The sequence below is a fragment of the Cupressus sempervirens genome, chromosome 8 (assembly GCF_028749045.1).
Source record: "Cupressus sempervirens isolate cs-2001-9-10 chromosome 8, ASM2874904v1, whole genome shotgun sequence".
Taxonomy (NCBI): domain Eukaryota; kingdom Viridiplantae; phylum Streptophyta; class Pinopsida; order Cupressales; family Cupressaceae; genus Cupressus; species Cupressus sempervirens.
Genome location: NC_143125.1, coordinates 74,398,322 through 74,414,099, shown reverse-complemented (window position 1 = coordinate 74,414,099; position 15,778 = coordinate 74,398,322). Strand labels below are relative to the sequence as shown.

Here is a 15,778-nt window from a genome sequence, read left to right as displayed (position 1 = left end):
CTCTTAGTTACATACAATGGCATATTACATCATATTAATAAGAAATTATGCTTTATCCATAATACACAAAGCCAAGATTCAATTAGAGGGAAATAACCAAGTGACCATTGGATTTCATATATCTAACAATTAGATTGACAATTTACTTGCTTTGGCCAGAAAACTTTATTTTTATGTTCTATTTTCACCCTACTTCTTGTTGTTGTTGCATTTTGGCACACAAATAAGAAATAAGAAAAAAGGAAAAGTTAGAACAAAAGAGTTTTAAGTGTTTTATATGGGTTATTATGAAGAATCAATTGGACTATAGGTTATACAATGTGACAAAAAAGTGACTCTTCATTAGTAGAGATATAAAGTTTGATGAATACTCAAAGCTTAAACCACTTCTCACTCTAAAAAATAAAGAATTTTTATTTTAAATATATGTTATAAAGAAATATAAATTCTATTAATGAGACTTTAAAATAAATTACTAATATTTATGATAGTACTATTGAGAATTAAATATCTAATAATTGTGACAAACCCTCTTCTCTAAGAATTAATGATGAAGAAGAAAATTAGCAATAAAATATTAGGCAAGAGTGTTGAAGTGATATAGGCTTAAATATCAAAGAATTATCTAGTACTCTCATAGACAAATTCTTACAAATAAATATTCCAATCTCATACAAGCAAGCTAGAGAGCGAAAAAAATAAGAACAGGTAAGGAAAGGACATTTGATGCATTAAGTGTATTATTGATTGTAAATAGATTTATAAAAATTTGAATTCAAATAAAATGATACTATAAAAGTTTAAATAAGATGAAACTATAGGAAATAGGTTGCTAAGGAATCAATAGAGAAGGAGTTGACTATAAAAAGAAGGTTGCAAAGCAGCAAAATTCCTGCCACAATTGTTGATAAAATGATAATATATCTTATTTAGATTATTAGTTTATCAATTTATATATTATTATGTGTAGAATTTTATTTTAATATGAACTAAGATGGATAATATATTTATAAATAATAATTGTATTTAAAATATAATAATTAATATTATATTATTTGATTTAAATATTAGAAAAAGATAAAAATATATATTTCAATTTTATAAACATTATAGGTGAGGGTAGATCACAAATTTGATAAATCACAACAATCTTGATTTAGTACTCCTAGTTTAAATTATTTGTTAATTTAATTTAATACATTGTCTAGTAAGTGCTTTATGGTTCCTTCAGCCCCTTTCTCTATTGCTCCTAATCCTAAAATGCTAAGTGCTGAGATTATTAAGGACAAGAATAGGTAAAGAACACTACGATTTTCTTTTCTATTGTTGAACTTGATAAGTGCCCTCCTTAGAAATTTCTTGACGACTAGTTTTTCATAATTTTTGGAATCTCAAATGGGATTTCACATTTTCTTTTGCTGGCAAATCCATAAGGGATTATTTGTGATTTTCTTTGTTAATCCTAATAAATCTCAAGTTGAAGTCTTAAGAAAGTAGTATTAGAAATTTCTTTCCGTGCTTTGACTTGGTCACCTAAGGCTATGCATGAAGAGGTTCTTGCCCTTTTGGCCCCTAGATGGGTACTGGTTAAAAATGTGGCCCCTTTTTTATGGAGATTCTTACCTCACTTGCTTGAACCATTGGGCAAAACCATTTGAATGGATGAGACTATTAGGTTGGTGCCACATATGGATGCTAGAGTCTTAATCTCACTACAACCAGGGAAGGAAAGCCTTGCTGATATCTCTGTTAACATCATGGAAGAAAATTTTGTGTTCCCTATTGAAATTTTGGGAGGTTTAAATGCTTGTTTCTTATGTCAAAAAGAGGTCCACCTTAGAAAGGATTGCCCCATTATTAAAAAGAACTAGGATTCTACTAAATACCCTAAACTCGCTAATCCAACTAACCCTAATCTGGCTCCTTCCATTAACAAAAAAGCACAAGAGGGAGTCACCTTCAAATATCTTCGTACCCTTAAATTGACCTCTCCTACTGCCCCTACTTTTCATATCTCTTTTCCTTTATTAGACATGGCTATCGATGTGATGAACACTAACGATGGCTTCTAGACCATAAAGAAGAAAAGAAGGCAAAAGGGTAATACCATTCACCATCCTATAACTTTGAATTCTTCTTTCTCAAAAAATCCCTTTCCCCAAAATCCTTTTTTTATCCCTCTTGTAGTTGACCTTATTAGGCATAACCCCCTTGCTCCCCTACTATGTGTTCTAATAATTCTAGTTTAAATATCTTTTTAGGAGCACCTTAGAAGTTCCCACAATTTTTCTTTAAAGAATTAAGTTATGATTGTACTTTTGAAATCATCCTTGCTATTAACAACTCCCTTGGTATGCTCTCTATGGAAGTGGACTCCCGTTCCCAAAACGAAGATGATCCCAAAAACGATACCCTTCAAAATGTAGGGGAAGGCCTCTAGGATCTAAGAATAAAGCCTCTGGTAAGAAAATTGGGGATAATTCTATTAAATCTTTACCCTCAGCTGATGAAGCTAGTGTTGCATGCCCTACTCCCTCTAATGTTTCCTCATGAATTGTATATCTTAAAATTTGAGGGGTCTTGAATCCTTGGATAGGAAATTTGTTATTAAACATTTTCTTAATTATTTTAGCTCTATGGATTTTCTCATGTTGCAAGAAGTTAAAGCCATTAGTTTCATGCTTGAAGCCAACCTTAATTTTATCTAGAATGATGTGATCAAATTTTGCACTAAGCATAATAGAGGCAAAGGTGGAATTGCTCTTCTCATCAGCCCCAAATGGGGGAAATATATAACTACCAATGGCACTCACCTTGCAAGAGAGTTGTTTGGATTACTATTTATCATAATAATAACATTTTTAGCATTTTCTTTCTTTATGCCCCCAATGATTCTAAAGAGAGGGATAATCATTGGAAATGGATGACTACCCTCTTTGATATCCCCTGGCTAATTGGAGGATATTTTGATATGGTTGAGTCCCACCAACATAAATCTGGAGGTGATCCCTTTGTTTGGAAAGATAATTAAAAGGTTCACTCGAATAATTTAATTAATACTGATACTCTGTTTGACCCTTTAGTAAGCAATAAGTCCTCTAACCCAAAATATGGCACACATTGTGCAACTTCGTATAAGGCCCCTCTTGGATCTATTCTAGACTTGACTATTTTTATGGCAACAAGAATGTCTTCTCCTTCCTCCCTCACAATCAAAATAACATTGTCCTTTTTTACGACCACTACCATCTCCAATCACCATCCCATTTCTACTCTTCTTAGCTTCAATTTCACCCCTATTCACCCTAGAACAACTAATCACAAATTCATATTAAATACTAGTCTTCTTCTTGATGAAGACATCCTTGTTTCCTTACAAATCATTTGCAATATAAATAAATTTAATTTCCCTAACTACTCCAAGATTGATAGATGTAAGGTTAATCTCCCATCTTGGCAATGTCTCTTCAAGACCATTGGTCAAAAAAATACTAAGGATTTTAGGTTCATTGAAAATGTCTTTCCTCTGATCTCCAAGAGGCTAAGAATAATGTTCAAAATGATTCCTCCAATATTAACCTTGTCTCCTAGGTGATCTATGCAAAGGATTCCTTGAGGAAACATCAACAATTTAGAATCTATGGTGCTAAGATCATATCTCACACTCATTGGATCCAGAATGGGGACTGGGGTTTCAAGTTCTTCTTTAACCTTTTCAAGTAAAAGAACTCCAAGGACTCTATTGAAAAACTCCTAAGTGACAACCATGATATCTCAGATCATGTTGCCATTAACCAAGCCTTTGTAGATTACTACAAGAGTCTCTTCACCTTTGAGGACTCTAATGAGGCTGTTGATGTTAGAAACAAGTGTAAACCTCTTATCCCCAATAAATTGGATAATGATGATATTACTATCCTATCTAAGGACATCTCTTTGGATGAGGTGGGAAAAGCTATCAATTCTCTCAATAATGATAAGGCCCCTGACCCTGATGGGCTCCCTGTTGAATTTTATAAGGCCAACATAAGTTGTCCAATCTGTAAGGATTTACAAGAAATCTATTTGGAAGTTGTGGCTAAGGGTTCCCTTGATCTTGAGATTAATAGTAGCATCATTAAACTTCTTCTTGAGGATGGAGACAAAGCCCTTACAAAAAATTGGAGATCTATCACCCTCCTCAATATTTCCTATAAGATTTTGGCCAAGATCCTAGCCCTAAAACTTGTTCAGATCCTTCCTAAGTTTGTGTGTGCTACCCAAACTAGTTTTATCAAAGGTAGATATATTTTGGAAAACTTAATTACTAGCTGGGAAGCCATGGATTGGGCGAAGTGCTCTCACCATAACTCTGTGATGTTGCTCCTAGATTTTAAAAAAGTTTATGATAGGGTTGAGAGGAATTTTATCCTCATGATGCTTGAAGCCTTTGGTTTCCTGACCTTCTTCTATAGCTTGGCTCAGGTTTTATTTAATGATGCCTTTACCTAGGTGGAGGTCAATGGTTCCCTCTCCAATCCCTTTCCCCTTGGTTGATCTATCAGACAAGGATGTCCCTTCGCCCCTGCTCTATTTGTCATAGCTTCAGAAGCCCTTTACTATATGCTCAGAGACAATACGCTTTCCCCTGATGTTATAGGCCTTTATCTTCCTAATAATGATGAGCTTATTACCTGTTAGTTTTTTTATGATACTGGGTATGTGCAAGATCATGGTCAACCAAACTATGCTCTTAAGTGGCAATAAAAAATCAACAAATCAGGGTTATGTCAACTTGACCTGCAATTTTCAACTTGTTCTAAATTTTATATAAAAAATATGAGAGAAAAGAATCTCTAGGAAATTAAATTCATTTTCTAAACTGCTAGGTCTTATCTGAAAACAAATAAAAACTAATCGGTAAAAAAATTGAATTTTAATGCAATACTACAAAAAATTTAGGACAAAAATAAGTAGAAATATGTCTGACCACCTTAATCAAAATCAACTGATAATATTTTTCAATAATATTATAGATATAAGAAGTAGACTCATGTTTGGATGTGACACATATCTTTGGGTGTTTTTATTCTAAATAAATAATTATTTATGAATTTTCTACTATATTCTTTTTGGAATAAAAAAACTCTCATGTCTGACCACCTTAACTAATTCAAAACCCTGTAAAATTTATTTTCTATTTTTTTTTCCTTATAGTAGAAGAAGCATAGAATGTGATGCATCTTTTGGATTTCAAAAATATTGTACCATTTGAAATGTCAATCAACACTCTATACGTAACTCCATTAGAAAATAAGTAATAATTACTTACTGAACTTGTAATTTGAAAAACCTTATATTTATGGAAAGCTAAGATCATTCTTAAGAAACCTTTTTCATTTCATCAAATTTGGGTGAAAGAAAAGTCATCAGCTACATGTTTGAAGTGAAAAATACACAAGAACATGCCAAAAATATATTTTTGGGACATTTTTAAAGTTGACCACACAAGGTTGTCATCCAAAGATATAATAGGCCTTATAAAGGTATTAATTTTTTTTTTTGGTATTAGGATGGGTGGGAAAAAAGTTGGAATAGTTTTGAAATGCTTTGATGCATTTTAGAACTACATATTTTTTAGATCACCACTTTTTGGTACACCATGATCCTGCACATACCCTACTACCTTATTCTTTTAGCTTAGTAACAATAATTTTGAAGCCTTGCAAACCAAGCTTAATATGTTTTGTTCAATCTTTGGTGCTCGTATTTCCCAATCCAAATCCATTTTCCTAGGGTGGGAAGAGCAACCTCCTATTTGGTTCAATCAATATAGCTACCAATGGGGCAGACCTTAAAAAATTGTTAAGTATTTAGGTATCACCTTCTTTATTGAGCCTTCCCTCAAAGACATGTGGTCCTGGATTAAGGAAAATAATAAGAAGAAGTTGAATAAGTGGCATATATTACTCCTCTACTTGGACGTTTAGTAATTACCAAATTTTGGAAATTCAAAAAGCCATTAAGAGCTTTCTTTGGTCTAATGGTAAAGGCAATAGAAAAATGCATGCGATCAAATAGACTAGTGTCATACTGACAAACTCCTTGGGGGGCTGGAGCGTAAAGACCTTAAAACTCAAGGTATTGCTTTACCCACCAAATGGATCTTTTATTCTATGGATGGAAACAATCCATGGAAAGTGTTGGTTAGGGATAATATTGAAAGAGGCTTTCCTTTAAAAGCTAGAACTTGGAGAAATCTCCCATTTTGTGATTTAATTGTTGAAAATTTCCTAGTCAATGTCCAAGGCTCTATTATTTTCATATCCATCTGGGGAGCCTAGGACCATGTCAGGAATTTTGTCACCAATAAGGACTTCCATGATGCTAAGCATCCATATGGTGAAAGGTCCATTTGGTGGAACTTGCACCTAGCTGGTAAACCCCTAGCCCTCTCCCAAGGATGTTATGCCAGGCTATGGTCTAAAATGGGGATCTCTCAACTTTCTAATCTTTTTGAAAATGAAAAACTCATCAATTAGTATGAGCTTAAAGACAAATATAATATTCCAGATTCCCAAAAGAAGACTTATAACATGATTGTCAAGGTTGCTAAGGATCTGCCTATTGATTGTCATGTGGACTCTCATAGATACTGAAAATGCAAGTGGTCTGATGGAGTCATTATGGCTAATCTCAAAAACAAAAATATTTATAAAATCATTGATCATAGTAAAAATATTATTAATCATATCAATACTATTTTGTACACTTCTTTTGATGTTGTGTCTTGGAAGACATATTTTGATATTCTCCTGAAAGGTCATGTTGAGCCTAAAATCAGATGTTTTAAGTGGTTGATTTTGCTAGATAGACTCCTTACTAGAAAATATGGTCACATGACTGATATTTGCAGCCTTTGCAGGCTTCCTGAAACTGGTAGACATAACCTCTTTGATTGCATCTTTGCTAAAGAAATCTGGAATACGTTTGGTATTTTTTATCCTGTAAATGTGAATATTCTAAAAATTGTTACTGGTCATATTGATAGGCTTAAAAAGGTCGCTAATTTATTTTGGAATTTTTTGTCTTCTAACATCCTTTGGTAGATCTAGAAGTGCGAGAAAGAGGAAAGGTATCAAAGCAATCCTAGAGCTCTAATTGAGTTTTTTTGAAAACTCACTTTTTAAAAACAATTCTTCAGGTCCACACCATTATGATGATGGAGAAAGACAAGCTAAAGATATTATTGAGGGATGATCATGTCACATTTTTTGTCTATGAGCTGAAACATGGCTACGAATGGAGGACTTTTGATGATCTACAAATGTTCGAACAAACCTGCAAAAGACTGAACCAAGAAATTAGACAGAACCTTAATTCCAGGAAGGATGAGATCCTCATGCTTACACAAATCCAAGAATGAAAGAACATTGTCTAGATGGAAGGCCCTCTAGATTGGGCTGGTTGGGTTGATACTCATTATGATATTTTGCTCTAGCATATTCCTTTCTCGATATTTATGCATATGCACTTGATATTGTTCATGTTGAGGGTGGGCCTCTTTTTCTGGCTACTCTAGATTAGCTCTACTATAACAGTTTTATTTATTTATCTATCTATATATAATATATAAAGAATACATTGTCTAAATAGCTTTTGTTTCATTGTCTTATATAAAACAAACAATTATTTCTATGCAGTTTCTAACACTTTCAAACCATAGTACATAATCTACTATTTCTATAGACAATACTATACTTACATGAAATAAATAATCTATATTCTTATACTAACTTGAAATTTATCAATAAATTTCATATAGCTAGAGACTTGCTAATTTGTTCGAAAAAAAACATTTTCAATTTAATTCTATGCATGTGTGGGAGCACTACTTATGTCAACTTTACATAGTTGATTATGAATTAATATTTTAATTTAAAAAATTAATTTTATATTATTGAAAATAAATTATCTATAGAGTTTTTAAATTGGGCAAAGCTAAATAAATAGAATAAATAAATAATAGTTAAAATTACTAATTAAGAAGTTGAAATAAAGACTTGATTTTGTATCATTTCAATCAATTAGCAACCAAAACAAAGACTTGAGTTTATACCATTTCAATCAATTAATAATATTGTTATTATTATTCATTTTCTAAATTGTAACAATAGACTTGTTGATTGTTTTTTATTTGTTTTGAACAAGATTTCAAAATTCTTTTATAAAAAAAGTGTTAATTTATATGAACTTATAATAAATTTTAAATTCTAAACTAATTTTAATATATTTGTTTATCAAATAAATAAAAATAATAAATAATATAAATATATTTAGTAATAAATTATAATAACCATTATACTATAGTAATATAAAAATAATAATATAAATATAAAATACATGTAAATGTAATGTATACAAATTATTATAATATAAAATATAAATATAATGTGATATATAATAAAAGAATTATGGTAATTATTTATAGAATATATATGTTTTATATATGGAAGTCTTGAATTTATAATATAGTTGAAAAATTACACCTATCTACAAAAGAATTCATATTGTTCAAACTTTTTTACTCAATGCAGAGAAAACTAATTTTTTGAAAATATTTTGTTAAACAAATTAAATCTTTACTAAAAATAGTTAAATATTTTACAAATATTCAAAAAAAAATCACAATTATAACTTGTTAAGTTTGATAAATGCCTACAGACCTAATACAAAAATATTCCCTACCATCATCAAAATGAATTTAACTAGCATTTTTTTTTAACTAATTAGTTTTGGTAGCATCTTCAACAAATGAATATTTATATGAAGAGAGTAAAATTCTTGGTTTTATTAATAGATTATTTATTTATTGTAGATTGTATACTAAATTAATCAATGATTTAAAATCAAATCTTAAAAGAATATTTTCTAAGGAAGTCGAATGGTGATATTGTCATAGGATTTAACTGCTAAGTATTCCATTTATTCTCATGAGAGATACATTCATGTTGAATCACCACTTATGAAACGACTCAAAAATCACGATAACAATATTACAAAAATATTTCATAACAATAAGAATGATTTGAAAGAACTAAATTATTTCTTCGAATTTAATTCTTTAATCAGAAAATTCAGAAATCAAGATAAAGTTGAATTCAAATCTCCTTGTCTACGGAAAATGTAAAATAACTTACCTTCAGTTGCTCCGTCCAACTCACAATCAGGGCTCTATCTTTGGTTCGATCCTTGAAACCCTCTGGTAACTCCATTGGCTTACCATCTGCTATATCTGATCTCAGAACCCACAAGAACGGGCACCCACTCTCTTCTAATCCAAGCGCCAGTTCATGCAATTGCTCTTCAGATTTCACAGCAATGCTTCCAAAGGAAACATATAACACTGATTGCTTGGCTTGAGAATCCAGCCATTGGAGGCAACTTTTATCCGCTTCCCACATGCTGTACATGGAATTCCTGCCCTCCAAGAAATTTGGAAGAGAAACAGGGCCTACTGCCAGAGCAGGGCAGCCATTAAAGCTGAGACCCATTTGTGCTTCTTTGCCTCCTTCCAACTCCTCGAAAGTGTTGACCAGCACGTAGTCTGCTATTTTGTTGATGCGGGACTCGTGAAGAAAGCACTCGTAGGTGAGGTCGGACACATTTTTCTCGCGGAAGAAGGAGACAATGTCGGTCGGCCTGATTGGTGGAAGTTTTCCTGATGAATTTCTCTTTAGATTTCAAGTCCTCCTCTGCAATAACGAGGCTCGTCATATTAAAATTGTATTCGTAAGATTAGATAGGAAACAAAACTAACTTCAAAATGCTCCAGGAAAGAAGAAATCGCAGATCAAAAGGACAACAGAGCAACACAGAACATAACAAGCCAACTTTTTAATTTTTAATTGTATTTAAAATATTGACATTAGCTTTTTTAATTGTCCCTGTCTTGTCAAAATCTAAATTAGATTTTTCCTAATTAATTAATTGATTTAGTTTTTACTTTTCAAAATTTATTTTTATTTTTTATTTTTTAATAATTTTAGCTTTTAGCTTTTTAAATTAGTTTTTTTTTAAAATAATTTTTTCCCCCTTATTTTTATTAATATTTTTATGTTACTTTTTAATTATTTTTTCATAATAATTTGTTTAGATGATATTTTTATTCATATATGATTAATTAGGTATAAATAATTTTATTTTAATTTCTATTTAGAATTTTAATTTTTTGAAATTAATTATAAATTAATTTATTCACATTATAGTATATTAAAATGGTAATTTTATTATTAAATATCTATCAACTCATTGTCATAAGTACAAATACAATTGCTAATTTATTCAAGTCATAGATTAAACAAGTGCCACGTAGTGGCTAGTACTTGCCTAACAATAATGAATTAATTAGTTAAGAAAAATATTCTTTAAAAACTATTAACTAAAAATGAATACTAGTAACTGTATATATTTTCACATTATAATACAAAATATAATGCTATTAAAGAATATATTAAAATTTAAATATCAATCAAATCTATTTTAAAGTGATAATAATCATAATCATACTATTAGAAAAAATGACTAATTTAAAAAAGTGTCACATACTAACTAGTAACTTAGTAGTTGTCTTTTAATTAATAACTTTTATTTTCCGTAAATTTAATCATAATTTAATTATATATTTATTATAAATAATAAGTATATTAATTTTTACATAATTAACATATTAACATTCCTAACATATTTATAATCTTAAATAACTATTATTATTGAAGTTTTAAATATTAATAAATATGTTTTAATTAATTATAAATATTGTTACAATAGATTTAAATAATTATGATTGTAATAATTTGTGAAAAATGTTAATTATAAATTATTTCTTTTAGAATTTTAATTTGAAATAATCACAATGCAAAAGAATTAATTTGAAATTGTTAGATTAAGTGAACATATGAGAAACATTTAATTTTTATTTTTTTAAGTCACAAAAAATATTTTACTTATTTTTATAGAAGCTAACATCTACAAATATTTGGTCCTCACCTTAAAAGTCGCCTAAAAATTTTGAAGAGGCATAATGGTTGCGAAAAATCCATGTATAAGATCCCAAATGTTTTATCCAATAAGATGACTCTAAATTGTTTTTATCTATTTATAAATTTCAGAAATATGCATCTATCCTTTGTAAAATATTAATTGTATAATAGTATTTAAAAATAATTGATTTTTATTGGTAGAAATAAGAAATATTAATAACTAGATATACAAAATTGATTACAATAGTATAATGCCTCACGACAAGTACTAAAAATGATTGTGTCGTAATCTTTTTTTCTCCTTATGCTTAATAATTAAGTTTTTTAGATAATGATAATGCTATGCTAAAAATAGTTATTTACAATTTTTTGCCCTCATCCTTAGTAATTGAATTTATTTAAAATATTGACATTTTTAATTCAAGTCATAAGATTCAGTTACTTGTTATAATCTTCTATTTACTAAGCAGTTTTTCCTGTTGTGCTTGATTGTAAATTTATTTAGGTCCAAATAACCCAACCCTTTTAGTGTAGTGTTTGAGCTTGAGATTGTGGGTTACCCCCATGGTCTCAAGTTGAAGACCACCTCAGGTGTGTGTGTGTGTGTGTGTGTGTGTGTGTGTGTGTGTGTGTGTGTGTGTGTGTGTGTGTGTGTGTGTGTTGGCAGGGGGTGAAGGGGCTGTTGCACACTATAGTCATGTGTGCATGCCCCTAGGGGGACTAGTTTTGCCACACTCACCCAAAATGGATTGTTGGGAAAGTAACAGAGTCACCCCTTTGCTTAAAAAATAATAATAAATTTATTTAAACTTTTGACATTATTAGTGTGAAATGGTTTTTGTACTAATCAATTATTATTTTCCTCCTCATGCTTGATAATTATGTTTGTTTAGGATATTGACATTTTTGTTTCAATTCATATATTTCCAATCACTTATATTCAATTCATGCTTAATAATTAGGTTTATTTAGATATTGACATTTATGTTTCAAGTCATAAGATTTAATCACTTTCATAATATTGTAGCGCTTTAATATTGAATGTATGTAGTTTAACATTAATAACATTACTTTGTATTAAATAGATGTGCTATAATAGTTAACTATTCTCTTGAATTTTATTTTTCTATTGAGGACAATTCAAGAAACTTTTACATTATATCTATGTCAATTTGTGTATGGGCACCACCACTTGTTGGAAATGAGAATAGAGTAACTGAGAGGGGGAGGGGGTGAATCAGTTACTCCAAAAACTTTCCACAATCCCTAAGATGTCTGAATATACCTTTGATCTGATTAATAAAATGTTGATACTTGATAATGCAACAAATGATAAATATTAAGAACTGATATGATATCATGCACAAAGTAATTTAGCAATTAAGAACACAAGAGACACTAGTTTTAACGTGGAAACCCAATATGGGAAAAACCACCAATGTAACTTTTTCACTCTTCTGAAGTGAGCCCTGTTAGGAGCCACCCCTGTTAAAGGTTAAAAAAACACACTGTTAGGTGTGACCCTGTTAAAGGATTTAATCACCTTGTTAGGAGTGGCCTTGCTAGAGGTCTTTAGAACAATTCAACTGAACTGTCACCTTGTTAGAGGATTTATTGAATGGTTGTTAAACCAACTCTGTTAAGAGATTTTGAATACACTGTTACAATGGTTAAAAAACAACAATGAAATGACCTGATATAATGTGCAACTTATCTTTGTTGATTGCAGATCTATGTTATGCTTGACTAGATCCTTACTGATCAAATACAACTTTGCAGCTCCTTTAACACATCTGATCCTCCATCAGACTTTTCTCAACATTCGCCTCTTCATACTATAATTCGCATTCATAACTTTTTCATAATCACACACTTTAATTCATAACTTGAATGACCATATATACCTTTCAGATTATCTTAGTCGGCTCAAATCACTGACTAAAACAAACAATTACAATAGTCAGCTAAAAGTAATTAATTAGCAAATCCCTATACTGGCCGACCTTGCACGGTGAACATTGTTCAAAAAATAATTCCTGTGTTAACCAACTGAGCTTGGTTGATACAACGAACTTCGTGACAAACCATCAATTGCTAGGAGAACTCGATAATTACTGAGTTTCCTGAGATAATCGAGTGAGCTCGGTGGAAACTAACCTTTGGAGACCGAGTGAAGCTCGGTTAACACTGACTTTTCCATAATTCATTTGATGACCGAGTGAGCTCGGTGGAAACTAACCTTTGGACACTGAGTGAAGCTCGGTTAACACTAACTTTTCCATAATTCATTTGATGACCAAGTGAGCTCAGTGGAAACTAACCTTTGGAGACTAAGTGAAGCTTGGTTAACACTGACTTTTTCATAATTCATTTGATGACCGAGTGAGTTCGGTGGAAACTAACCTTTGGAGACCGAGTGAATCTTGGTTAACATTGGCTTTTCACATTTCCTTCATTGACCGAGTTAGCTCGGTTAACACTATCTTCCACATTTCCTTTGATGACCGAGTGAGCTCAGTTGGTACTGTAAATTGTATTGCAGACTATTTGAGCTCGGTGAACTTGAGACTAATGACTGATATGACATTTATGTGACATCAAGGACAACATTATCGAACAATCTCCCTCTTTGGCATTGATGGCAACACAACATGTCATAACAAAAATGAAATTTTGAAAACAAGTTCAACAAGATAACAGACTTCTCCCTCTTTCATTAGTCTCCCTCTGTTAAGGGACTTCATGGCAAACTTTTCCAAACTTCACAAATTTCAGAAGGATATGACAGTAAAATCTCTCCCTCTTTGACAACACATGCCAAAGACAATAGAAGTTAAGTGATTTATAATGTACCTTTAGTACTGATTCATATGCAATGATTTTTGATGAAACTGCATCAACAGATAGATCTTCAATCCTATATGCGTTGATGCATTACTAGAACTTATTTTTAGTGGATTTTAGATAGGGGAATGACCCCTAACTTACCTCTGAGATACAAAAATGCATCCTTAGGTAAAGGCTTTGTGAATATGTCAGCAATTTGTTCTTTTGTATGGACATATTCCAATCTGATCTCCTTGTCTTGTACCAACTCTTTGACAAAATGATATTTTATTGCAATATGCTTGGTCTTGGAATGCATCACTGGATTCTTAGATATGTTGATTGCACTAGTATTGTCACAGAACATGACAATTGGTTCTTTGATTTCCATCTTCATTCCTTGCAATAACTGCTTAAACCAAACAATATTTGAACAGTTTACTGCTGCAGCAACATACTCTGCCTCTGTTGTAGATTGGGATGTACAATTTTGCTTTTTGCTTGTCTAGGAAACCAATCTTTTTCCAAGAAAGAATGCTCCTCCACTTGTGCTTTTTCTATCATCAAGGTTTCCTGCCCAATCAGCATCAATAAACACTTTCAAATCCAAATTACCTCCAAATTTGTACCATAAGCCATAATCTTCAGTTCCTTTCAAATATCTCATTATTCTTTTGATTTCCATCAAGTGAGTTTCTCTTGGCTTTGCTGAAAATCTTGCAACAATACCAACTGCAAGGGCAATATCTAGCCTGGTATGAACTACGTATTGCAATTTTTCAATCATAGATCTATACAATGTTTGATCTACCTCTTTGGATTCATCATCTTTGGTAAGTTTTAATCCAGTACACATTGGAGTTCCAACAGGTTTACAATCCTCCATACCAAACTTTTTCAATATCTCCTTGATGTGTTTTGATTGAGTGATGTAGATGCCATTCTTATTTTGTTGAATTTGAAGACAACAAAGAATTTTATTTCACCAAACATAGACATTTCAAATTCCTTGTTCATTTGTTCTGGAAATTCTTTGCAAAGATCATCATGTCCTATGAAAACAGTATCATCTACAAATATTTCTGCCAAGACAATCTTATTATCTGGTCCTTCCTTTATATACAAGCTACTATTATCATTAGTTCTTTGAAAACCAATCTGAATAAGATAGTTATGCAATCTTTCATACCATGCTCTAGGGGCTTGTTTCAGACCATACAGTGCCTTGTGTAATTTGCAGACCATGTCCCTTTTATTTGGATCAACAAAGCCTTCAGGTTGTTCAATGTAAACCTCTTATCCAATATTCCATTGAGGAATGCTGACTTGACATCCATCTGATAAACTATGAATCCTTTGTGAGTAGCATATGCAAGTAAGGTTCTGACTACTTCCAATCTTGCAACAGGAGAAAAGGTTTCTCCATAATCTATGCCTTCTTCTTGAGAGTATCCTTTGCATACCAATCTGGCTTTGTTTCTGGATACTTTACCATCTTCAGTCAACTTGTTTCTGAATACCCACTTGGTTCCAATTACATTCTTATTTTTAGGCCTGGGTACTAAAGTCCATGTCTTGTTCTTCTCTATTTGTTCTATTTCCTCGTTCATTGCCTCAATCCAACTATCATTTTTTAATGCATCTTTAATGCTTCTAGGTTCAAAATCAGCAAGTAAACAAGTATTTTTCAGTTTGCTTCTTGTCAAAGTTCCTTTAGACTTGTCTCCAATGATCTGATCTGGTGCATGATGCCTTCTGACATATTTAGCTAATATAGGTTCTTTGCCTCTTAAATGAGTTTCATTGCTATCTCCTTGTGCTTCAATTTCATGTTCAGGCTATTTTGGTTCGGTAAGAATTGGCTCAAGTGCTTCAGACTCGGTAGATACTTGCTCGGTAGTGTTTGAATGTTGTTGTGGCTCGGTTTGAAC

At 31.5% G+C, this 15,778-nt stretch overlaps 1 pseudogene; it reads right to left on the bottom strand.

The window, feature by feature from the left end:
* Positions 1 to 13,385, bottom strand: part of LOC149541701 (linamarin synthase 1-like) — an 81,924-nt pseudogene extending 68,539 nt beyond the window's left edge.
* Between the last annotated feature and the right edge of the window lie 2,393 nt (positions 13,386 to 15,778).